Genomic DNA, 25,075 nt, shown 5'->3' with positions numbered 1-25,075 from the left:
ACTCAGATCACCACTACAGTCAACGTACTTCAAGCAAGACTGGTACTGTAAATAGGGTACTAAAACGAATCAAACAAATGTAAAACACTGTTAAAAACCTCTCTATTAGTCAGTTGTCGACTATGATCACTTTTGCTTGACGTGCGTTGCTACGGCGCGTTTCTTACATGAACGAACATATTTCGATTGTTCAATCTTTTTCTGTATACGTGAGCTATGATATGAGTCGGTCGGTAGGGAAAGAAAACGGTCGGGAAGGAAAGTAACAGTTGGGAAGGAATGCACCAACACACTCTCACTAATACAGAAAAATATCTTTCAAAATACCCCAATACACACTCGATCTTGTGTGTATTGGGGTATGTTGAAATATACTATTAATTGTCAAGAATGTCAACAATATGAAAGCATGAAGGATGCAATGAGAGTAACTGGCCTGCTCGTACGCTTAAGTAAGCCTTTTGTACTTTGGCATCATTTGACAGGTAAGCTTTGACCACTCAAAAATATCACGTAGATGTTCATCCGTTATTCTTCTCTTACAGTGTTTCTGTCCTTTCGCAAAATGCTGATGGTGCCCAGATGGTTGGAGATGTTGGGACATGAATTTAAATATCTTGGACCATTGATCAATCATCTCAAATGTCCCATAACTCGGATTGAGACTCCTTATCATTATCTACGGCATAGTTGTTTAACATTAGCACCTACTTGCATGGTAGTCAATAAGTTATACTGAGAAAAACATTATAATGAAACTCGGTGCAAAATGGTTCTGTTTTGGTCGTAATTGCCACATGAGGCTGAGTTTGACATTGTCACATCATGTGGCTAAGAAAGCATTTTTATTACTGCGTTGCATACAACGTTCTCCATAAAGACAGCGAAAGTTTTACTGTGCTGAGAAAATACCTATACTAATGTAGTGTAGAAAGAAAATTGGCTAGCGTAAATCTTTTGGTTTTCAACAGTAGAGAAAACAAGCTAATTTCTTAGTCTTTGATGTTTGTGATAAGATAATTTGCAGGTACGATAAAATATGCGGAAAGCTTAATTAACCACAATTCTGCAAAACTTATGAAAACTTTCGAATAATTTAAAATGATTCTGAGCCAAAACTTTTGACTAAAGCCAGCTGAAAACATCTTATTTTTTTGTTGTTCCATGTAACATAAACGGTGTACAGTACACATATCTGATTAATAAAGATCACATTTTCATACTTACTGAGTTAGCCTTCCAGGCATACTGTTAATAATTAATTTTGAATGCAGTCTTTTAATTGCACACAACCATATACAATTTGAGAGCATGAGTAAGAGTCTACCACTACAGACTAGTCTTCGGAGAAACCTTGTCTGTCGGCTTTTTAACAAACTTATCTATAAGCCGGGAAGCTGCGAAAATCTTGTAAAAGTCTCGATGCAAAACGTATCTCGATGTGTCTCGTGAATGGACAGTGTCACCCTATGAAAGAATGTTCAAGTGCAACACACAAATTGTCTGAGCTGAACTACAGTCCTGTTCCTATGTACAAGCGATGTAATAAAAATGCATTCAAACTTAAATTGTAGCGACCAGGATTTTGTTCTCATGGGTAATGCCGTAATACTGTTTGCCTTGCTGTATTGCTCTGTGACGTTATTGTACCTTTTATCCCTATTTGTATGTAGGTGATTTTTCTCCCATTTCTTCCTCATTTTATGTGCTTTTTTTGTAACTTTGCATTTGTTATTAAGTTTAGTACTAAAAAATTCTAATAATAGCCAACGCAAATGCTTTTTATGTTAGGACATTTCTTTCTTCTTTTTTTTTATTCGTAAATTGTATGTTGTATTAAAGTTTGTGTTTTCTTTTTATACAATATAATATATACCGATGGTTACGTCTCTGTGGGAGTCTGCAACTTTAATATTTTTGCACTCACAAGTCGTTGTAATTGTGTTTGATTTAATTTTTAAACATCTGATTGCATTTTCTTTGTGAAAACTTTTTAATTTAGATAAATTTTCCTGTTTTGCTGGTAACGGATGTACCACAGTATTTTCTGTGTTGGAACCCAAAACAATTGGTGTGGCTTTAAGTAATTCGACTGAACCGTTATTAAAGATTTGTAGCAAACATTTTCTGTTTTTACAGTTATTTTTCTGTTATTGTTTGATTTAACTTACTCTCTTACAAACCTTAATCCACCAATCGTTGTTTTGTTTTGTCTTTTATTGATGTCTTTTATGACTATGCTGCTGTGTGTTGAGAAATTGTAGTTTCTAAGCCTAAAACGTTTTTGGGGAAATGAACTTTTGAGATCATCCATTTCTTACAGGCCGATTGTCATAGGTTTTCCAAATTATACCACACTGAGGAAAATGTAGTTACCTGCTACAGCTGCGATCTGTCTCCAGCTGTAGTTTTTGAGAAAATACAGCTGTCACAGAAAATATTTCGGCCCGTAGCTGTCACAGCTGTATTTTTCTACTTGCTATCAGAGCTGTAGTTGTGATTATCTACAATAGCTGTGTGATTGCCTACAATCAAAATGTTGTGATCGATAGGCACGGGTTCGAATCATGTTGGGGAGTATTTTGATATTCTGTTGTATTACATCCGACGAGTTAATTTTGAACTGAATTTTAGCTGAAATGAAACGAAATTGATTTTTTATTAATAATTATTTGAAATAAAAACTTGCCTTGTTGGGGGCGCGAACCCGGGACCTCTCGATCTCCAGTCCAGAATAATCCACCTGAGCTACGAAACATGTATGCTACAAATGCCTTATGTTAATGTAAGCTACACAACGCATATTCCCGATGATAGGTAATATATATTCCTGTAGTAGCTGCACGCAAAAAAAGGAAATTTCGGATGTACGTTCAAGCCGTACAAAATCTACATTTTAGACGTACATTCTACGTACTAGACGTAGTGATGTACGTCTAAGGCGAAAAATGTACAGATAAGACGTTAAATGTACTGATAACTCAACCATTGGTCTCATCGTCGAAATGTACGTTTTAGCCGTAGCATGATTTACGTTTAAGACGTAGGATGGTGTACATGTAAGACGTAGAATATTATTTGGTTTGGTGTTGATGTCAAAAGTTATTTCTGAGTTGTTTCACAAATTGGTTAAAAGATCAATTTGATTTAAATATTCATTTTAATTAATTTATAATTGTTGTATTGCTGGTCTGGTAATATTAAATTATTAAGCTGTTGTATTGCTTTGATATGACCAATGTTGAACAAATTCTCACCGTAAAAATGAACCATGGTTTTAACGTTCATGTTAATATTACCGCGGAAAATCAACTCCTTGCCAACAGACCGTAAGAGTTCAATAGAATTAAACTGTGGCTATTACACTTCATCCAAGAAAAAGAGGTTCGTATAATGCGTAGGAAATAGGAATTTAATTTTATCACACGGACTTCCATATTTAATTTTGAGCTCTGGCCTTTGATTAGACCATTATAATTTGTTTAAGTTTCTGATTGAATCGGAGTTGCAATTGCCAACCAACAAGCCCGAATTGGACATTTTTGATTCAAACCTTCAAACTCTGTTTACATAAGATAACTTCTTATTTAACACTTAGTTTCGCACACTCATGTTACTGTACTAAAATTCACATCTATATAATGAACTCTCACGACAGAGAGAGTTAGACAAACTCGGGTTTCTGATTGGGCGGCAATGTACAATGTTTCGTAGCAAATTTCTATTGTAGAATTTGCAAATGCCACAAGGACAAAATGGCAACTGCTGATACCGATGATATTGCAAAAAGACGGACGAGACAGAACTACGAGAACGACTGCAAGATGAACGATTCAAGTTTGACCGGTATCGTAGAAAATCTTGGTTCCGTTTGGAATAGCATGCACAATTTCCATGTGGTTAACAATCTCTGTGTCGATATTATGCACGATTTGTTCGAAGGAGCGTGTCATATCGTCCTTTGTGAAATTCTCTATGTCTTTATTTACAAAGAGAAATACTTCACACTGGCCGAATTTAATAGGAGACTGAAAATTCATGACTTTGGTCCGTCAGAGAAGAACAAAAACATCACGCCAGTTACACCAGAAATGATTTCAAAAAGAAAATGCAACACGTCGGCAGCAGAAATGTTGCTACTCTTCACAAATTTCGGTTTGATGATCGGAGATTTAACGCCGGAAGGTGCACGTGAATGGTCTGTCTATTTACTCTTACGTGAAAAAATATCGATAGTATTGCAAAAAAAAGTGCATAGGGACACTCACCACCTTTTAAAAGAATTAGTCAGCGAGCACCACATAGAATTTCAGAAAGTATTCCGAAAAAAGTTGACACCAAAACTGCATTTCATGATTCACTATGCATTCATAATGGAACAGCTCGGTCCAATGAGCGGTATTTCATCGATGAGATTTGAATCTTTTCACTGTGTCTTTAAACATATAATTAAAAACAACAATTGTAGAAAGGACATTCTTGAATCATGCTTTTTTTAAATTCGAATGAGATATGCATCTATGTTTTTAAAATTCAAATCGATCCGAAGCGGTAGTATTTTAACGGGAAAGAAATCGAAAGTTTTAGCCGAAAGCTGTTTAAGAAAATATGATTACAATTTAAAGCTCAATGATTATGTTTATACCACAAATTTTGTTGAATCGAATAGTGTCAAGTTGAAAGTTGGTCACGTTTCCCATATAAAAAACGAAAATGACGAAACTCCAATATTTGCCGTGATAGAAAAAATAATTTTAGATAAAGAACAAGTATTCATAGGATATAATAAGCTTTTGAACCTGGGATTTGACGACCATTATAATTGCTATAAAGTAGAATATGACAATGTTTTTTTTGTAAAACCTGCTGATTTCAATCTAGATGAAACTCTATATTATATTTTTAAAGGGACATGTGGCAGGAATTTCATAAATTATCAATAAAATTATTTGTTTAAAATTTGAAAACTCGATTTCTTTTGTGAACCTGATATACGTCTAAACCGTACATCCTTTTTCAACTGTGTTTTAAAGGAAATGACAAACAAAAGAACTTCCAAAGGAAACTGCTCGTAGCTCAACATCCAGTTAGCTCAGCACGAAAATCATTAACTCACGATCGAGAGGTCCCCAGTTCAATTCACGCCAGTGACACTTTTTTTTTTTTTCGTATCATTTGCGTTTGATACACTTTTTTTGTATAAAATAATCAATCTCACATCTCTAAAGTGGGCAAAGGACGATAAATAGTAATATTGTTTGTTTCTAATATTTAAAAACAATGTTAGAGGAAATTTCCAATATACGCTTTATTCGTACATTGTACGGATAACTCAACCATTGGTCTCATCGTCGAAATGTACGTTTTATCCGTACGACTTTTTTTTTGCGTGTGTATTGTGGGTGTAACATTACCTACATGAGATAATATTGATTCACATAAAAATGAAAATCATTTTGAAGATCAAAATATTAAGACTAAAGTCTGGAAAAATGGTTCAACGAGCACAGGCTAGAGACCCGCCGACACTTTTTCACCCAACCGAGTCGCCGGTTGTTCTTAGATTGCCTCAGCCGGCTGGAAGACAAAGTTTTTTTTTCAATAAAATAAAATAAATTTCGACTGACCGAAATCGGGACTTTTTTTATATATGCCTAGTTAGGCTTTGGAGCTTAGGCCCCAAAACCAGTCTCATATATTTTTAATCTTCCATGGTGGTAAGCGGCCAAAAGTCGAAAAATGAGGTTTCGTAGTCCGGATTTCATTTCCGTAAGGTGATGAGGACACGTACGTGTATGGGCTCGTTGGAAATCTCAGGTCCAGTACTCTCTCTCAAAGCAAATATTACCTTCATAAAGTTTGATGATAAACGGACGAAAATATGACATCCGAAAAATTTCTCAGAATCGATTAAACCTCGGTGAACTTTGACGAGGGCTGTGACCTGACTAATGCAATTATTTGATTAGGTTATTTTTTATTATGAATGTGGAGGACTTCAGCTTTAAAGAATGACTAATATGTAGTAGTTTGGCGGGGTGGAACACACAGTTTTTATCTGAAAGTAGTCACGTGCCAAACTACTACATGTTGGTATGGCTATAAGGCTGACGTCCTCCAGATTCATAATAAATAATAATTTAATCAAATAATTACATCAGTGAGGTCACAGCCCTCGTCAAAGTTCACCGAGGTTCCATCGATTCTGAGAAATTTTTCGGATGTCATATTTTCGGCCGTTTATCATCAAATGTTTTGAAGTTAATATTTGCTGCGAGAGTAATCGACCTCACGGAAAAGAAATCCGGACTACGAAACCTCATTTTTCGACTTTTAGCCGCTTACCACCAGCCAGTTATGGAAAATCAACTAACTATCCATATATAAAAAAGTAGAGGAAAAAATAGCACCGATTTCGGTCAGTCAAAATCAAAAGAATCCCTCGAAATAAAATTGAACTGAAGAAGCAGATCGAATGACTTCCATATTTCTGCAGCGTGTAGTCTATTACAATAACTAGTTCCCGACAATTGCATTTTTTTTATTAAAAATTTCGATGAGCGGACAATAAGTAAGTCGTGTTAAAGTTTTATCTTAATTTTTGTTGTCCCATTTTCTCGAAAGATTTCGTTTTTTAATTTTAAAACGTGTCCTGAATATGCAGAGCTGCTGTAAAAACCCAACATTAGCCGTAGCAGGTAATCATTGAGAGCGGCTGTTATAGGTAATTTCTTAAAAAATTACCGTCATTGAGTAACTTTTTCCAAAATTACTCACTACAGGTAATACGTTACTTGCTGTGGGTAATTTTTCCAAACATTACCAATTACAGCTGATCTATTACCTACTGCAGCTGTAGTTTTCAAATCTTTTTCCTCAGTGCATCCCTATGATTTAGTAGCCACATGCAATAACGAATAAGGCAGATCCAGATATAATTGTCCGTGCATTTCCATTCTGTCCTCATCGGTATAGTACATCCATAAGGGACGTCCACACGATCTTAAATCACTTTCCCTCTCTGTCTGTAACATAATATAATTGGCCACGGCCAGACCCTCTCTCCCTTTGTGTGGACGAAAGATATGACTGACACGAATTTCAAAGGAATACCTTTAAGCTACTATCACTAAGGCCGAACGCGTTCCATGCGTGTTAGTCTTATTTTCTAATATTGACCTACATGTTTCGTAGAGACGATCTATCGACTATCGAAAGCTATCACTATTAAAACAGATTAAATTAAACAAAAACGGAAAGGATTGTTTGACTGATATTTCAAACGCTTTCCTGTGCAGAACCATTATAGAGTTATTATTATTAATTGGAATTATATAGTATGAAAGTATGGACGTATATTTTGTATGGAGAAGGTATACCTTTTATAAGGTATGAACTTTGAAATTGTTTTTCAAAAGTTGAGAACATTGCGATGATTTATTTATTTCTACTCGTTTTCCTTTAAAACTCGTCTGAAAAGGCAAAACCATTTGTAATATTTTAGGTGTGAGTCAGAAATTTAAAGACTAGGGTATAATTAGCGTCGCTTCCATTCTTTCCTTTTCAAACTGACTACACTTAGATCTCGGCTTCGCCTCGGGTCGACAATCGACATCTAGTGTGAAAAAATACCTACCTTGGTAGATAAATAACTATTACAACTCCCATACGAGTGTGAAGAATTCTCACGAGTCGTGATATTTTATGGGATATTATATTCGACTGATAGAAAAATTCAATTTTACCGATGAAAAATAATAAAATACCGATAGAAATGTGGTACATTTCGCTGGCCCCTCTTCAGTAAATCAGTAAAAAGTAAAGAAAAATGTTTGTCTTTCCTTAACACTTTGTCGATTTTTGAAATGTAAAGCAAAGGCGCTTCGTTCCTAAGGAATTCACCCTTCAACGAAATGTAATGAGAAGGTGTTTTGTCCGTTCCTAGGGAATTCATTCTTCTACGAAATGTAACTTAAAGACGTTTTGTCAATTCTTCACTTATATGTCGTTTTCTGAATCGACAAAAGTGAAGAAAAGACAAAAAAAATTAAATTAATTTATCGGTCGTTCATTACACCATCCATATTTTCCTCACGATAGAAGGTTTTGTAAATTTAGTAAGTACCGGGGACTTCCTTTTTTGTACAAAACTGTAAGAGAAGAACACCTAATGCGTTTTTAGCCCCGTACGAAGTACAAAGGGGCTTATAGGATTACGATGCCGTGTGTAATTGATGGAATTCGAAGCAGACGGTAAGGGCAAAGTGTTTGCCTATGTTCATAGATGACGAATCTGCAATAAAAATTTTGTCTGTCCGTCTGTCACGTCGATATCTTGAGTAAATCAAATCCGATTTCAAAATTTTTTTTTTCCCTGAAAGATAGTCGAAATAGTGAGGCTAAGTTCGAAGATGGGCATATTCGGGTCGGCCCTTCGTGAGGTAGGGCCACCTAAGTGATTTAAGGTCTTTTGGTGATATTTATGGCAAAATAAACGATGGAAATGTAAATGACACGGCAAATGATAGGTATTGTCAATACCAATCCAGGAAAAAAAAGTTTTTTAAAATCGGGTGAGTGGACCGTGAGTTAGGGCCTTAGAAGTGAAATGCTACTAGGGCCCAATGTGTATTTTACATCGAACTCGAGTAAATTTCATTCGTTTTTCGTAATTTTTGTGTCATTTGGAAGGTAATCAAAGGCCGAATAGAATGTTGTTGAAAAAAAAATTAAATTTGGGTCGTCGGACTAAGGCCGCTACTAGGGCCCTATGCGTATTTTACATACAACTCGAGTAAATTTCATCCGTTTTTCGTAATTTTTGTTGCATTTGGAAGGTAAGGAAAGGCTGAATAGAATGTTGTTGAAAAAAAATTAAATTTGGGTCCTTGGACTAAGGCCGCTACTAGGGCCCTATGTGTATTTTACATATAACTCGAGCAAATTTCATCCGTTTTTCGTAATTTTTGTTTCATTTGGAAGGTAAGGAAAGGCCGAATAGAATGTTGTTGAAAAAAAATTAAATTTGGGTCCTTGGCCTAAGGCCGCTACTAGGGCCCTATGTGTATTTCACATATAACTCGAGTAAATTTCATCCGTTTTTCGTAATTTTTGTTCATTTGGAAGGTAATCAAAGGCCGAATAGAATGTAGTTGAAAAAAATTTTAAATTTGGGTCCTCGGACTGAGGCCGATACTAGGCCCTTCAAAAAAAAAAATTTTTAGGGCGATTTGAAATTTTTGTTTCATTTGAAAGGAACGTCGTACGGGGCTTCGTAATTGCGCTATGCGCAATTTTTAAGATGTACACATTCCATAATAATTTTCTTTTAACTACATTAACCGGCGCAATAGGTTTACGGTCAAAGTAGGGTGACAGACGCACTAGGGTCACGTACGCAATAGATATACGGGTTTGTACGGGGCTCAGTCGCAGCAAACGCTCCGACTGTTCTGATGGCTCGTTTTTATTATTTACCAAAGTGAAAGAACCCTCTCATTGTTCCACATTCGCAAAACTTCGCATCTACGCTGATTAAATTTGACAAAACGGCAATCAAGCAGAATAATAGATAGCTCATACGAGTGGGAAGTTTGCGGCCAGAGCGGAGCGAGGGGCCGTAATTCACACGAGTCGCATTTTATTTACGATTTATGGTTGATTGAAAATCTTGCTGCAAATTTATAAGAAAAATGAGAACTCAAACATCATTCGGTCTTACGCTCGACAATTTTTTAGGAATACAGCAGATGTAAAAATAAATTGGGATCAAATGTAGGCATTTGTATCAGTGATGCTTCGGAAGTTCAACAATGAAATTGATCAAAAATATATTAAAAAAATTGTCTGTCAAGGAACCTGATCCGCCCAAAAGGTGGGACCTAGTTCTTTGATGTATTATATGATTCGAATAGAAATTAATTTCTAATTGAAAATAGAATCTATTTTTTCGAAAAATTTGAATTGACAATTCAACATAAATCTTACCATTTCCCGCAACTCGCACATTTCTTGTATTACTTTTGGTACATGGAGTAGTGAAAAAAGACAACACAGAAAAGACTTGTTTGCAAATTTAGATTCAGTTGAGTTTTGACGATGTCTTCAGAGCATTCAAGCCAAAACAATGTCAGCGATAATAAGTTATAGTAAAATCCACAAACGAATTTCCGTTGAGTGCATCGAGTGAACTACTGACGCTACATCGTCGTCAGAATAGTCTTTTTCATACTGATCCGACATATAAGTTAATTTCGAATGTTGGTATCCCAAGAGCAATATTATATTACTAAATATCCTGATATGATGCCTACAGGCATACAATCCCTCTTGTACATAATGGAAGCTTCGAACAGAATAACAACTTGGCTTAAGTTTGCGACAACTACTAGATTTTTCGTAGGGCCATTCTAGTTCACCCAGAATGAGAAGAAGGAAGATGGTGCAAATGACATGACATGAAATGGTACGCGAAGATGTTGTACTTTTTGAACGTTGCTAAGGTCATGAAAAAGAACAATAAATGAGAAGTCGTAGTGGTAGGTTCATAGGACTGGGACGTGCCGGTATTGTGTTCTGTATATGATGACAGGTATGTATATAGATGACCGATTTAGGAATACGAGTGTAAGAGATCTATGCGAATCGACAGCAGTATGATAAGCTTTAATCGCATTATTTGTTAAACAGACCGAATTCAGGAGTGGATAGTCCGCCTGTTGTTTGTACCGAGCGGCGACATTTGCTGTAGGTTTTGTTAATGAACCGTACATTGATATAATGTGAAAATCAATGGAAGCCGAAATCGAGTCGATGACGAAATATTTTTTATTTTTATCACCGCCATTAGCTCCGTTAAGACCATCTGTCTATAATCGGAAATCTGCCCAACTATACGGCAACTTTTATGGTGGCGGGACATTTCCACACCGTCAATATCGTCAGGAACGATAATATCCAGGACGATAATATCGTCTAAATTGGAAAATTCTAAAATATTGTCTGGACGATAGTATCGTTTTCTGGACGATATTATCGTTCAAAAAACGATAGTATCGTTTTCTGGACGATATTACCGTTCTAGAAAATCTAATGGATATTTTCGTTTTTTGTACGATAATATCCAAAACGATATTATCGTCCCAAAAATTATCGCCCAGGACGATAATATCGTCCACAATAACGATAAAATTGGTCAGAAATAGAAAATAACGATAATATCGTCCAGCGGATATTTTCATCCAGGACGATATTATCGTCAAAAAAACGATATTATCGTTTTTTGAACGATAATATCGTTTTTTAGACGATAGTATCATCTAAAAAAACGATAGTATCGTCCAAAAAAACGATATTATCGTTTAAAAACAATAGTATCGTTTTTTTAAACGATAATATCGTCCTGAAAATATTTTAGAATTTATAATTTTAGACGATATTATCGTCCTGGATGAAACTTTTTGGGACGATAATATCGTTTTTTTGGACGATACTATCGTTCAAAAAATGATACTATCGTTTTTTAGACGATACTATCGTCTAGAAAACGATAATATCGTTCCTGACGATATTGACCGTGTAGTTATGTCGCCTCTCCGTTTTCACTGGGTGCGCATATCCTCATTATCATTTAACCTTTTTCGAACGAAAACAAAATGTCGCACAGAAATAAAAGAAATCCGTCGTACAGTTTATATGTTTCGTTACAAGATTGTTGCACAACTGACGATAAATAATAACCTCGAAGCCTGAATAAGAAAATAAAATTTTATCCATAGCTTTGAAAGCTCAATTTAATCCATTGTAATGAAAATGACAAAAGAATAACGAAATATGGAAATTTCAACATGAGACACTACAATGACACATAATAAATTCCATAGAACTATTCAATTGCTATGTCTGCCAAGCAAATTTACTATTCTTATTTGAACATTTTGGTTGCATAAGCATAAGCAAGGAATAATAAAGTTTGAAAATAAAAGGAACAAAGAATCCTTATATTGCTCCATTCATTCGTTATATGTATGAATTCAACATAGCTTTCTTTTCTGTTACATTACATTACTTAACATAAAACGAAAATAATATAACATATTAGTGTGGTCTATTTACGATAACATTGATACGATTATGCTCATACGTATATACATACATACAGTGCAATATTATCAATATTGCTATGAACGAATGTAATGCATGCGAAAGTAAATTCCATATAACATACAGATTCATATATGTTTGACGCAGAGAGAGAGAATGCAAGTTTAACGATCTGTAAAACAGTTTTTATCATCGTTTGTTGCTGCACATAATTTGTTTTGAATAAACTAAGATGCACATGAAAAATGGCGTACAATTTGCGTGCGGCATATTCTTTTTCCTTATCACATATTGCATATTGTTGTATACATGTAGTACCTACCCCCGCAACTACCGCCATTTTCCGCCTTAAAGGATTTAAGCTATACAACAATTTTACATTGTGTGAATGGTTCTGGTTCTGCACCTAGAAAGTTCACGTCCCCACACATATGCACGTGCATTTTCCATACTTTAGATGATTTCCACATATTCTCAAGAATAAATTCCAATATATAGCCATACAGAGACTCCGTTGTTTCCGTATCATGGGCGCGCGTTAGCATAGCGCCCGTGACGCAAGTCCTATTACTAGAAAAAATTTAAAAAAAATTTTTTTGTCGTAGACTGCAGAACCATATATACAGCAAATATTGAAGTTCTACAATTCAAAGACAAATGACTCCAAATTACCATTCAAAAAAAACTAGGCGTCCGTACGAGTTCAACGAGCTATCACACGTTCTTGCAGCTTAAAACTTGGCCCCGCAAAAAATCTTCCAAGAAGCCCCATTTCCATACATTTTGGTCAATTTCAGTACTTTAATTGAAATGAAAAAATCCTACGTTACTTTGTTAGTCCGTCCGTCCGTCCGTGTTTACTATCTTCTAAAGTCTTCTTTAGATTTTGTTGAAATTTTGGGAGTAGATTCTAGTCGTCATTCTAATACATTCCAAAAAAAAATTGGGGGGAACTGGCCTCGTTTCGGAGCTAGGGCTCTTCGAAGTTCCCATATAGGCCCCATATAAGAACACCTTTAAGTGTGTGTGTGGATGGGTATGGTAGAACTTTGTTCGCTTTTGGTATTTGGTAAGCTCTGCTCGCCTCATTTTTTTCCCTAAATTTAGTATTTTTAAAATTTTTAAATTTTTCAAAATTTTTAAATTTTTCAAAATTTTTTAAATTTTTCAAAATTTTTCAAATTTTTTATTTTTTTTATTTTTCAAATTTTTTAAATTTTTCAAATTTTTTAAATTTTTCAAATTTTTCAAATTTTTCAAATTTTTTAAATTTGTTAAATTTTTTTAATCTACTAATTCTTCCAAAAGAACTGATATCAGTCAAAAACACTCAAAAGAGTAAAAGTGATTCAAGTCCCTGTGCATACTTCCAAAACAACTGATATCGCTGGAGGTGACGCATTCTGCGCTTGTACGCAAAAACTGTAACAGCAAAAATTTGACCAAAGAAATTCTAGAAACAAAAGTTTACCAAAAAATTTTGCGTCACAAGTGGCAGATGTTGAGGAAAGTACTTTTAAGAAATTTTTTAAAATAGGCAAGAATACGTCCTAATACGTCCGAATCATCTGCCACTTTGTGACGCAAAATTTTTTTTGGTAAAATTTTGTTTCTAGAATTTCTTTGGTCAAATTTTTGCTGTTACAGTTTTTGCGTACAAGCGCAGGATGCGTCACCTCCAGCGATATCAGTTGTTTTGGAAGTATGCACAGGGACTTGCGTCACTTTTACTCTTTTCAGTGTTTTTGACTGATTATCTTAAGTGAATATGGCCAAGATTTGTTACGGTCACATCAAAATGGCATTGTTGGTAAACGTAGTGCACATAAATACGGTCATATATTCTATATTGCACAAGCATAACGATTAAAGGCGTATGCGAATGACTTATTCTTCAATACACAATTATGGAAGTTTTAATGAATTTTCAGATGAATACACATCCAATGCAAAGCTAGCCAGTTGCGTAAGGAATGTGCCATGAATCAATTTAAATATAAAATTCAATCGAACTAAATTACATCAGATTTTGGATGAAACGGAACGGAGAAAATTAATTGCAAGCTCGTTGCTCACGTGTCTCTTTATGATCTGTTGTGATTTCAGGAAAAAAAAATGAGTTGGTGCCGGGTTGTTCTGCTTTTTCAGTATATTCGAAACAGTCTGTGGTCGAATGCATTACAAAAACGTATCGGATATTATGCTTTGCGAAAATTTAAATAATAACTATCAATTTGGACATCCATTCTAAAGGAATAGGAGTCAGGTGAATTGCTTGTAATAAGACAACCCAAACTATACGTTCGGTAACTATAGCAGTAAATGTGACTTGCCAAGCCTCTATTTAAGACCGAACCCTATTTTATTGTAACTTAGACTTCAATTTTTAAGATGACGTACAATGTAGTACAGAATATAAGGTGACAAGTGCTCCGAATTCAATCGGTGTTACCGTGAGCAAAAACTTTTCAATAGAAGATTGATGCTCATTAATATGCTCTGTTCTTCTCTTAATTATCTTATAAACTTCGTTGATAGTTGTAGTCCTTTTTGAGTTGTTGAGGGCAAATGTTTCGACTACACTGTGTTTATAACAGAGAAATGATATCGTTTCTGTAAATGGAGTGTTGGAGTGTGAGGTGACGTTAGCATATCTCTGGTTTGGATACATAATTTTTCATTGAAGGCACGTGTGGCTGATCGGCCGATTGATCTTCGACGCACTCACAATTTATGTCAAAATAATATAAAAATAAAAAAGCCATTTCTTAAAAAAAAAATTATTGCGTTTAACTCTACGTCATAGGTAGACGTTGCATTGCATTTTTATGGATCACATCGGTTTCTGAATTGTGACACTGTTACAGACGGTAAGCATATGACGAGTATTATTATAGGGTCTATTACGTCCATCAATCAAAGTATTTTTAATCTGTTAATTTCAAATATTTTTAGACCCGTACGAAGTACTGGGGTCTTATGCGTTTACGCATACATCCGTAACACGTCGAATTGGACTCCCTGAGTAAGGGGAAACCTATTGTGGTTGTCTAGAGATGCCAAATCAGTGAAAAAAATAATGTCCGTCTGTCCGTCTGTCCGTCTGCACGATAACTTGAGTAAAACGCATCCGATTTTGAAAATTCTCTTTTTTCCCGTTTGGTAATGTCAAAAGACAGGCTAAGTTCGAAGATGAGCGATTTTGGATCGACCCTTCCCGAGCTGTGGCCCAATAAGTGCTTTACGGTTTTTCGAAGATATCTCCGGACATTCACACGTTACACTTGTAACTGATACGTCAAATAAAAGGTATTTACAATACCGATCGACAAAAAAAAGTTTATGGAAATCGGATGACCGACTCGTGAGTTAGACCACTTTGTGTGAACCAGGCACAGGGCGGCAAGCAGTTTTTGCTTGTAGGTCGGCCACATTTCAACATATTTCGTCTGTTTTATCTTTATTAGATAGGTATTGACCGTACCAATCAGGGATTTTTTTTTTGAAATTATGTTCTCCGGAGCGTGAGCTAGGTCTCTTGGAGTGAGCTCTTATCTGGCTACTCGGCCGTACAGTGAACGTGGAGTATTTTGTCAATATCTCGAGTAAATTTTGACCGAATTTCATGATTTTTTTTTGTTTGAAAGGTATTAACGAATGTAAAGCGTCGGTAAAATTTCCGGTCTCCTAACAAAATGCCTGCCGGTGGCCATATTGGATTTTAATAAAAGTGATATATATTGGGAAAAATGGTACTTAGAGTGTTTCTGTTAACATGGAAATAATTTGTCATGTGTGTGGGGTGTTTCAGGCATTCCATATATGGACATCTATATATATATATATCTATATTCACCTATATTGAGCTATATACAGGCATATAGAGCTATATAATAGCATATTCATCTGTGAAATGTTTATTTATAGGAAAATATAGGTAAATATAGCGGTATATAGCTGTTTAAATAGGAATTTATGAAAGTTGACTTCGTACGGGGCTGTCTATATTGCCTCCGGCAATTTATTTGTATATGCTAACAAGGCAAAGAAAGATAATGTAAGTGATTTTAAAGGGCGAATAGCTTTTCAGTAGAGAATGAAGTAAAAGAAATGAAGAGTTTCACAGTAAAGGCTTTTGATACGAATAGGTGTGTCGTACGGGTCGGCGTTAGCTACGTTTTTTTAACATGCATCTTATATATATATAAAGGACCATATTACCCAGAGCTTATCATTATTTTTCTCGTAGTTATCGATAGCAGATGAATAGCCGTATGTTATTATTTATTTATTTAGCGTATGGATGTGTCTACAAATCGTACAAATGCTCGTCAAATACAAAAAAGATTAAACAACTAAGAATAATAAATAGGAAAAGTGACAAAATAAACATCTAAGGCATCACAGAACAGGGAGAAGCTATGCTTCAATCACAAGCAACTTAATAATTCTTGAAAAGATATCACAGCTTAAGCGTTTTTAACCAATCCACCGCTTCGGTGGTCATGTTGGAAAAGTCACTGATGTTGCCACCGTATTTATAGACTGGGCAATCGTGCAATATGTGTAACATTGTTTGTTGGGGAAAACCGCAGCAGCCCGTATGTGACAGTTTTTAATAAATTTTTTATCGAAAGCTTTATATTTTCGTGCCAGTCAAACAACTATTTTAGAAGACCTCTAATGACGCCTTACGACGTCTAAATAATTAAAGTTCCACAGAAAGAAACGATTCTCTTCTTAAAAATCGTATACAATTTATCAAACGTACTGACTTGAACCGTCGTCGAGACAGCGTATTATCTCCTTGATAGAAAGAGATCCAATGGATCTTATCCATATAAGAATATATTGGGAAATAATACATTCATGCGAAGAAAATTTATTTTGCTTCATAAATTTTATCTTTTTATCGCAAAGTATAGGATGGTATACATAGCCTTCACGATACACGTATACCTACAGCATGTGACATTCGGAAATAAAATAAAATAATTTTCTTTGATCATGAAGTAAAGTGAATTGAAGCGGAATTTCAATCGAAAACAGTAGATTTTTCAATTTGATTAATATTACTCGATGATAACCACAGAATTTTGATAATTTGACTGTACGGTTATTTTGCGTATATGTTTTTACGAATAGCCAACCTAATGATGACGAGGAACAGAAAAAAGTTTCCGATATTTCGTTTGATTTAGCGTTATTTATCTTTGAAGTAGCTGCTCTGCCTGTAGCGTATTTCCTTAAATTTATGTTATGATTGATGTACCCATTTTTTTAACAGTAGTTCCGGTGCAAAATCAACTAAATTCTACAAAAATCGCAAAAGAAATAGCCGTAGACAGGTTAAGATGTACAGGTACCATTAAAAAATTCTCTTCATATGTAGAAAATACGTATAAGCAGGCTGTAAACACCTGAATAAAGTTTTCATACAACAAAGATACAGCCAGTAGAGTAGGGATGGGAGGCGTTCAAAATTATCGATAATATCAATCAAAAGAAATTATCGATAATCGATTAATCATATCGTTATCGATAATTTAATAAATATCGATAATTATCAAAATATCGATATTTTGATATTTATCTGAAAATTCATGATAATATATCGATATATCGGAATATATCGATTAATATCGGATTTTCGGACCAAAATATCGATAGATCGAATTATCGATATCTTGATAATTATCAAAATATCAAAAATTATCGATTATCGATATTTTTTTTGATAATTTTCGATAAAAAAAGTCGATAATTATCGATTATCGATAATTGATAATTATCGATAATCATAATCATTATCGCCCATGCCTACAGTAGAGCACTAATCTGTTTATTTGTTGAAGAAAACGGCTATTCAAACTATTACATTGTCCAGTTGTTTTGTTCATAGTTTTAGTTTAGCATAGTGTGATGGCATTTTCGGATAGAACATAGAACATCATGATTATTAGAGACTATCACTATACAGACTAATCGTGAGAATCTCTTAGGGTTATGCTTGATCGTGTTACATTGAGAAATAGCAGTGGACCTGCTTAGGCTGAAAAAAGGGCTTAATCGTGCATCTTACTAAATCGTTCTGACGATGATTGTAGGTTGTTCCGTATCGATTCCTGATTCTAAATTGATGTGGGACAATGACGGCAGCTCAATCGTTTACCCGTGAGCTGCCGGTATGTCACTCTTTTTCTATGATTTTTCATTCGCAGGCGAGAAGAGATATCAATGTACTTCCGACGGATAAATTATAGAAAAGAGTCCAATTTTTTTTGGTGCAATCTATTTTTTGACATTTAAATCCAAAAGGGCGGAAAAAATTGGTCAAAGTCGAAAAATATTTTTTTCTCAAAGGAAAATCCATCAAACCGATAGAAAGACTGTAAATTCGCAAATACTTTCTTCGGAAGGTTTATAGAGAATTTAAAGAGCTACGTTTTCGTTTTTTATTTGTTTAAATCGGAGAGCTCGTTCTGGATATAATGTCAGTAACAGTGGACCACATGTTTTTAACGGTAAAAATACATGTAAAAATACAACGAAATTATTATTCGTTTAGAATATATAATGAGGCGTATATTCATAACTATCGGATTAAAGTTGTGTTTTATGTAAATTTCGGTAACTCGAGGAGAAGCCCAGTTTAATAATTACACGGTAACATGCTCCCAGTTCTAGAACCTTAGGATTTTGAAGGGTTTCAGAGGTTTTTTTTTTATTCTCTTCAGTATTTGTTGAACTATTGGTTCCTTTTTGTAGTTTTTAGATTATTGAGGTGAAATTATGATAGTTCCTAAAATTCCACCAATTTACATGATTTACATGCTCTCAGTTCTAGAACTCGAGAAATTTGAAGGATTTGTCAAGTTGATCTGGGTTTCCTTCTGGACTTTTGGAATCATATCGATGGTAGTATGCTGGTTCTCAAAATTCCTCCATCCAACATGGACTACCATCTTCCAAGTCCTAGAATTCCAAGGATTTTGAGGTTTCTTAGGTTCTTTTCTGGGCTTACGGGACTTTTAAGATGGTGGTACCGCAAAATTCTGAAAGTCTAGAAAAGAACCCAAAAAAATCTAAGAAATCCTTCGAAATTCTATAGTTCTAGAAATATAAAGATGATGTGTACCATAGTGGTTGAGTTTTAGGAGCTGACCAACTCGATAATCCCAAAACTCCAGAAAGGAACCCAATAAAACCTTAGAAATCATATAGAATACTTACTTTCTAGAGCTGGATGGAGTCACTGAATTGAAAATAGTCTTTTACTTTACTAGTGAGGTAATGTGGCCTTTCCCTCACTAGTGAAGACCCTTTCCCTCGCTCGTAAAGTAAAACGCCATACTTTACACGTGAAATAATTTGATATCTCGTATCACCATGAGTGAAAGTACCTCGGGCTGAAGCTCTCGGATACTTTTACTCATCTGGATACGAGATATCAAATTACTTCACTGGTATAGTAATGTACTATTACATGCTTCATGAGTCGAAAACCATACTTTTTATGCTTCGACGCACTCAGCATGTAAAATTTATTAGACAACTCGGAACAAAAATATGGAACGTCTCGTTTTCGTGTGTTTAGTAACCTCGGCAACGACTCGGATCAACAAAATTCACACGAAAACTCTACTTTTCATCATTTTATCACTATTCATGTAAAATACTACCAGATGCAAGACGCTTTTCATTTCTCTAGGGTCGAAAGTTACTTATCACATTGCTAGGGAATAGTACATTACTATACCAGTGAAGTAATTTGATATCTCGTATCCAGATGAGTAAAAGTATCCGAGGGCTTCAGAATCCGAAAGTCGGATCGGACATCATTTTAGAAGAAGTATTCCAAGCGAAGATAGGTGGCGCCTCGGTCTATTCAACGGCTTGAAATTGACCGATGAATTTTATGGGAGTGACACCGCCAAACGGATATTCAAAAAAAGTTACGGAGTAAGACGTTGTGCAGTGTGCGTAGTTCGATTACCAATGGAATCCCGAAGTTTTGCTGATTTCGAAGAGCGGCTCGATTTCGCTTCATTTTTGCTCTCAAATTTTTTACAGTTGTCCTCAGATGTCGACGAAGAAAATGTTGCCACTCGTTATTCGACAATTGAATTGTTTTTTCTGTCTCGTTACAGATTGATCTGACAATGTCCGATGAATCATCACCTAATATCATCGATCCACCGAAACCAACACAAGACTTACTACAAGATCTCATGGATACTAATCTACCGCCAACTTTAACAATTGATGAGTCACTCACAAAGGAAACTGCAGCACCACCAGAACGACCACAAGAGTCTTCACCGAAGGTTAGTACCCCGGCAACAAAAACTCGTATCGGACCCAGGTCCGTGCTGCTAAATCGAAAGCAGTTACAGCTTCAGCCAAAGGAATTGTTGGAGAAATCTGTGCATACTAGCTCATCTATCAGAATTCTGTCTTCGCGATACCGAAACCGAAAGTTGGTCCGAAGTGTCGAACACGTCAACTGAAAAGTTCATCGGTAGACTCGAATCGGAGTGCAACAAAAGGTACAAATCCACCGAAAATGGTAACAATTATCGAGCCAGAGCCATTACAAACTACAGTTATCGATCAACCAGGGCGTCTACAAGAGCCTTCGTCGATGGTCAGTTCCCCAACAATAAAACTTCGATCACCAAAGGAATTATCAACGACATCTACTGAAACTGGCCGATCAATAGAACCACAGCCTGTCAAAAAATCTAAGAATATTATCTCCCCGAATCCGAAAATTGAATCCAAATCCAAAGTAAAAAGTCCGGCTGTGCTTGCGCCGACAGACGAATGTGTCAATCCGAATGTGTTTTCGTCACCGCAAAGCGATCATTCATCAAAAAGTCCAACGGTCGATGAACATTCGAGCAACAAAACGGATAAAGCGTCGCTGCGGCGATCTCAGATGGTCGCAAAATGGACGGAAAATATGGATACCAGCGAGATACCATCCCAGTCATGCCATGTGCAAACTCACGAAAATACTTCACTGCTCAAATGTCGTACTACAAGCAGCGAAACGCCGACGCAACCTAGTGATTCACTAGAACTCAGTGATAATATAAATCGGTCGATCGAACGGGCTCAGAGATATCTGGCGAAATATATTGCCTCAACAGGTCGAAATATTCAGTCAATCAAACATTTCTGGAATGACTTTCTCAGATCCGAATTTGAAGAGGAAAGCAGTGAAGCCGAAACGAAGCTGATTGCCACCCCGGACGATGTTGAATTGGAAGTCCAGTCACAGGCTGTTCTTCATCCGAATCAAATTGATGACAATGCAGAAGAAACACGGGTGGAACCACAGATTGATCACACAGACGAGAAAAATGTAGATGAAGTACAATCATCGGATGTGAGTGATGTACAAGTTGAGCCACAGTCACCACAGGTTGATCAGATAGATGTGGAAAATATGAGTGATATACCAATAGAAGCGCCAGCATCAGTGGTTGATCCACATTGGGTTCGATGTGCGGAACACTCAGATAGCTGCACGAACATCTGATCTGCCAAGCAGAGTGATGAACTGTTTCGTCCAATCCATTCCGATATTCGTTCGGTCAAACATTCAATTTAAAGACTTCATGGGACATTGTCTGGAGGTGTCTGAACGGCAACCGTTGCGAAGCGACTGTGTTGATGCTGCTGTCAAAACGCTTACTTTAAAAAAACGGTGAATTTAAGAGAAAATTGGATAAGGGTGGTTGATATTGTTCGTTTGGTCCATGTATCGATAATGAAGTAAAAATATTTTTGTTTTTGAAAAATAAGAATTTTAAATAAAATCAAAAAAGAAATTCGACATTTTTCGAAACGAGGAATTGACAACTGGCGCCCATTGTTCTTCCGTGTGTTGCTTATAAGTCCCAACCATGAACTAAGGCCTACTATCGGGTCAGGTCAGATTGTGACCTGTAAACTAAACTTGACTTCAGACTGTAACCCGATATTTTCTCATTTTAATTTGAAACGATTTGCTATATATTTTGGTCTCGGTGCTACACCTATGAAGCAAAACATTGATGCCATCGAATTTATCAAGGAAATCAGAACAACTCGGGTGAGGTCAGAGGTCAAACATAATTTCTATTTCAAATACACCTGAGCCTGATCTGTCTATTACGAACATTCCGTGCGGTTAAAATAGTACATTTCGTACCTTGGACTAAAAGTCTTTTTTAGCGTGTGAGAATCGAATACGCTAAAAAAGACTTTTAGTCCGTGGTACGAATAATATTTACATATCCGACGGAGAAAAAGTGCGACGAAATGTTTTACATGCTACATGCGTCGAAAACCGTTCTTTTCATGTTTCAAACACTACTTTCGCCGCCCTCAGCATGTAAAACATCGTTTTCGTGTGTTTGTTGACAAAAACTCTACTTTTCATCATTTTATCCCGATGGAGTGTCCTTTATTCGATGATAGCTCGTAGTGTGCGTCAAATGAAACGTTATGGAGGAAAAAAATGCCAAAAAATGAATTCCAACAGTCTTAATACTCTTTCTTCGCATTGAACGTGATAAAATAGTAGATTACTCTTCAAATTGAGCCTTGGAACTAAGTTTCCAAGTAAAAACAGTTTCGGGGCTCAATTTGAAGAGTCATTTAGATTGATATTATGTTCAATGCGAAACAAGAGGATTGAGACTGTCGGAATGAATTTTTTGGCATTTTTTTTCCTCCATAATTATTCTTCATATAGACGCACTGTGTGTCACATTTAATAATAAAAAATACATTCGTCGAGTCTCTACCCGCGCGTGTTTATTATCGTTGGAAAGTAGCAGGGACTATTTTAGGGAAAACGTTTTCCCGATTTTCCTAATTTTCCCTAATTTTCCTGATTTTCCCAATTTTTCCTTATTTTCCTGAATTTTTCCGATTTTCCTTATTTTTCCCGATTTTCCCGATTTTACGTTAATCCTAATTTACACTTCAAAACTCTCTTCCAGATTTAATGGGTAAATAAAATAAATGGTTTGATAGTGGTGGACGATTTCCTGAAAGTATTTGTTGTCATCTCAAAGTGGATTGAAACCATCGAGTCCTTTTTTCTCTCCAATGAAGAAAATACCTTGTAGTGAATAGCGAACTAGACCTCCATCTCGATATTTCACGTTATCTAAATACTAATGTAAGTCTCTTAGACTTCTTCAATCAATAATAAATAAAATTCTATCTGAAATCACATAATGAGTACTGATGAAACAATTTTGCTAGTAAAGAAAGACCAAGAACCGCGGTGCTTGATCAGCCGCGAAAATTAAACGTATGTCTGAGGTGCTCTGTCGCAAGGAGTACTGGGGAAAAGTCATTTTTTATATGAACTTTTTGTACAGTAGTGCGATCAAAGTAGTGCGTAAATGGATGTTCATATATGACGTTTGGAAAAATGAAGATCCCATTCCTGTACACAAAATCTTGTTGCTAACTTGTGCCTAAACTGGACTCGGCTTCGCCTCGGATTAACAATTTTTACATCTATTGCTATATTGCGCAAAATTTCCATTTAGGCACATGTCAGCAAAATATCGATTGTTAAAATGAAGCGGAAATATAGAACCGCAACTTTTGGCTTTTTATATTCGGCTGTCCGTTCCGTTGTTTAAACTAATTTTCCGAAAAAAATCGTTGCATTTTTGAGGCATAAAGTAGAACAATTTTTTAGTTTCAAATAATGACCAACTAAACACAATTTCATTAAATCGCCATTTTGTCCATAATCACCGTGCAAGGTGAACTCACTCGAAATTCATTTAACTAAATACTCCAGAATCATAAGCTAAACGTTCCAGTCAACCGCTACCTCTACATGACAAATGACAACTAATCAAAATCTAATAACTCGGTCAGGCTTATTATCTCCATCACTTAGCAACCAGCAACCTTTAGCAATCGGGGATTTAAATACTTCGTTCGGTATCGGATAAAATTCGACTAGACCGAGAGGAAATCATTGTAAGAAGTTGCAAAAGAGTTGCACACGTTAAGAAGAGTTGCAAAAGAGTTACAATTTTTAGTGATTTAATAATCCGTCTAGATTTAATGTCTAAATCTTTATAGCATTAAACAAAAGAGGTCAATTTTATGTTTTTTACCATTTTATGGTAAATCTTTATAGCATTAAACAAAAGAGGTCAATTTTATGTTTTTTACCATTTTATGGTAAATCTTTATAGCATTAAACAAAAGATGTCAATTTTATGTTTTTTACCATTTTATGGTAAATCTTTATAGCATTAAACAAAAGAGGTCAATTTTATGTTTTTTACCATTTTATGGTCAGGAGATCTGTAGTATCTGTAATAATTGAGTTTTCAATCTGCAAACCAATCGGAAAACTGACGTATTTATTGTAATTAAACCTGTTCAGATCTCTGTCATTTATTCTCAAGACCCTATTAGCGACTGCCACTTCCGTTTTTATTGAAAGAGCCTTTCAGCTCCGATGTTATATCTTGAATTTACATTTTCGAAAACGACTATATCAACTGACATGAAAGTTATTCTTAAATATTAATGATTAACTACTACCTCCAGGGCCTATTTTTGGGAAATTTTAGCAAATTCTAGCAAATTTTGGCAAATTTGAGGAAATTTGGAAAATTCAATTTCCCAAAAATAGGCCCTGACTACCTCAAGTCTCAGTGACAAATTAACTATGTCAAGGATGTTAATCATTTTAAAGATCACCCCTACTGTCCCGTAGTAAGCCAGCTCCAAATTCCATTTCGTATTCTAAATATGACGAATATTAAAAACATCAGCGCAGAATATAATTCAAACCAAATAATTTTTTTCGCTCTAGCTAGTTAATCCTTCACAATGAGATTGTGAAATTTTGGTAAATGTTTCGAAATTGCAAACTTCTCGTTGTTCCTCAAATAAAATAATCTAGATTGACTGATGACTTTATAGAACACCCAAA

At 35.5% G+C, this 25,075-nt stretch overlaps 1 long non-coding RNA gene across 1 annotated transcript; it reads right to left on the bottom strand.

The window, feature by feature from the left end:
• Nucleotides 1–201: 201 nt before the first annotated feature.
• Nucleotides 202–18,556, bottom strand: LOC119067791. Its single transcript, XR_005086044.1, has 3 exons — nt 18,547–18,556; nt 16,801–16,802; nt 202–344 (listed from the first exon to the last, which is right to left on the bottom strand). It is a non-coding gene; the product is annotated as an uncharacterized LOC119067791 (long non-coding RNA).
• Nucleotides 18,557–25,075: the final 6,519 nt, after the last annotated feature.

The sequence above is a fragment of the Bradysia coprophila genome (assembly GCF_014529535.1).
Source record: "Bradysia coprophila strain Holo2 chromosome X unlocalized genomic scaffold, BU_Bcop_v1 contig_128, whole genome shotgun sequence".
Taxonomy (NCBI): domain Eukaryota; kingdom Metazoa; phylum Arthropoda; class Insecta; order Diptera; family Sciaridae; genus Bradysia; species Bradysia coprophila.
This window is presented reverse-complemented; position numbering and strand designations above follow the sequence as displayed.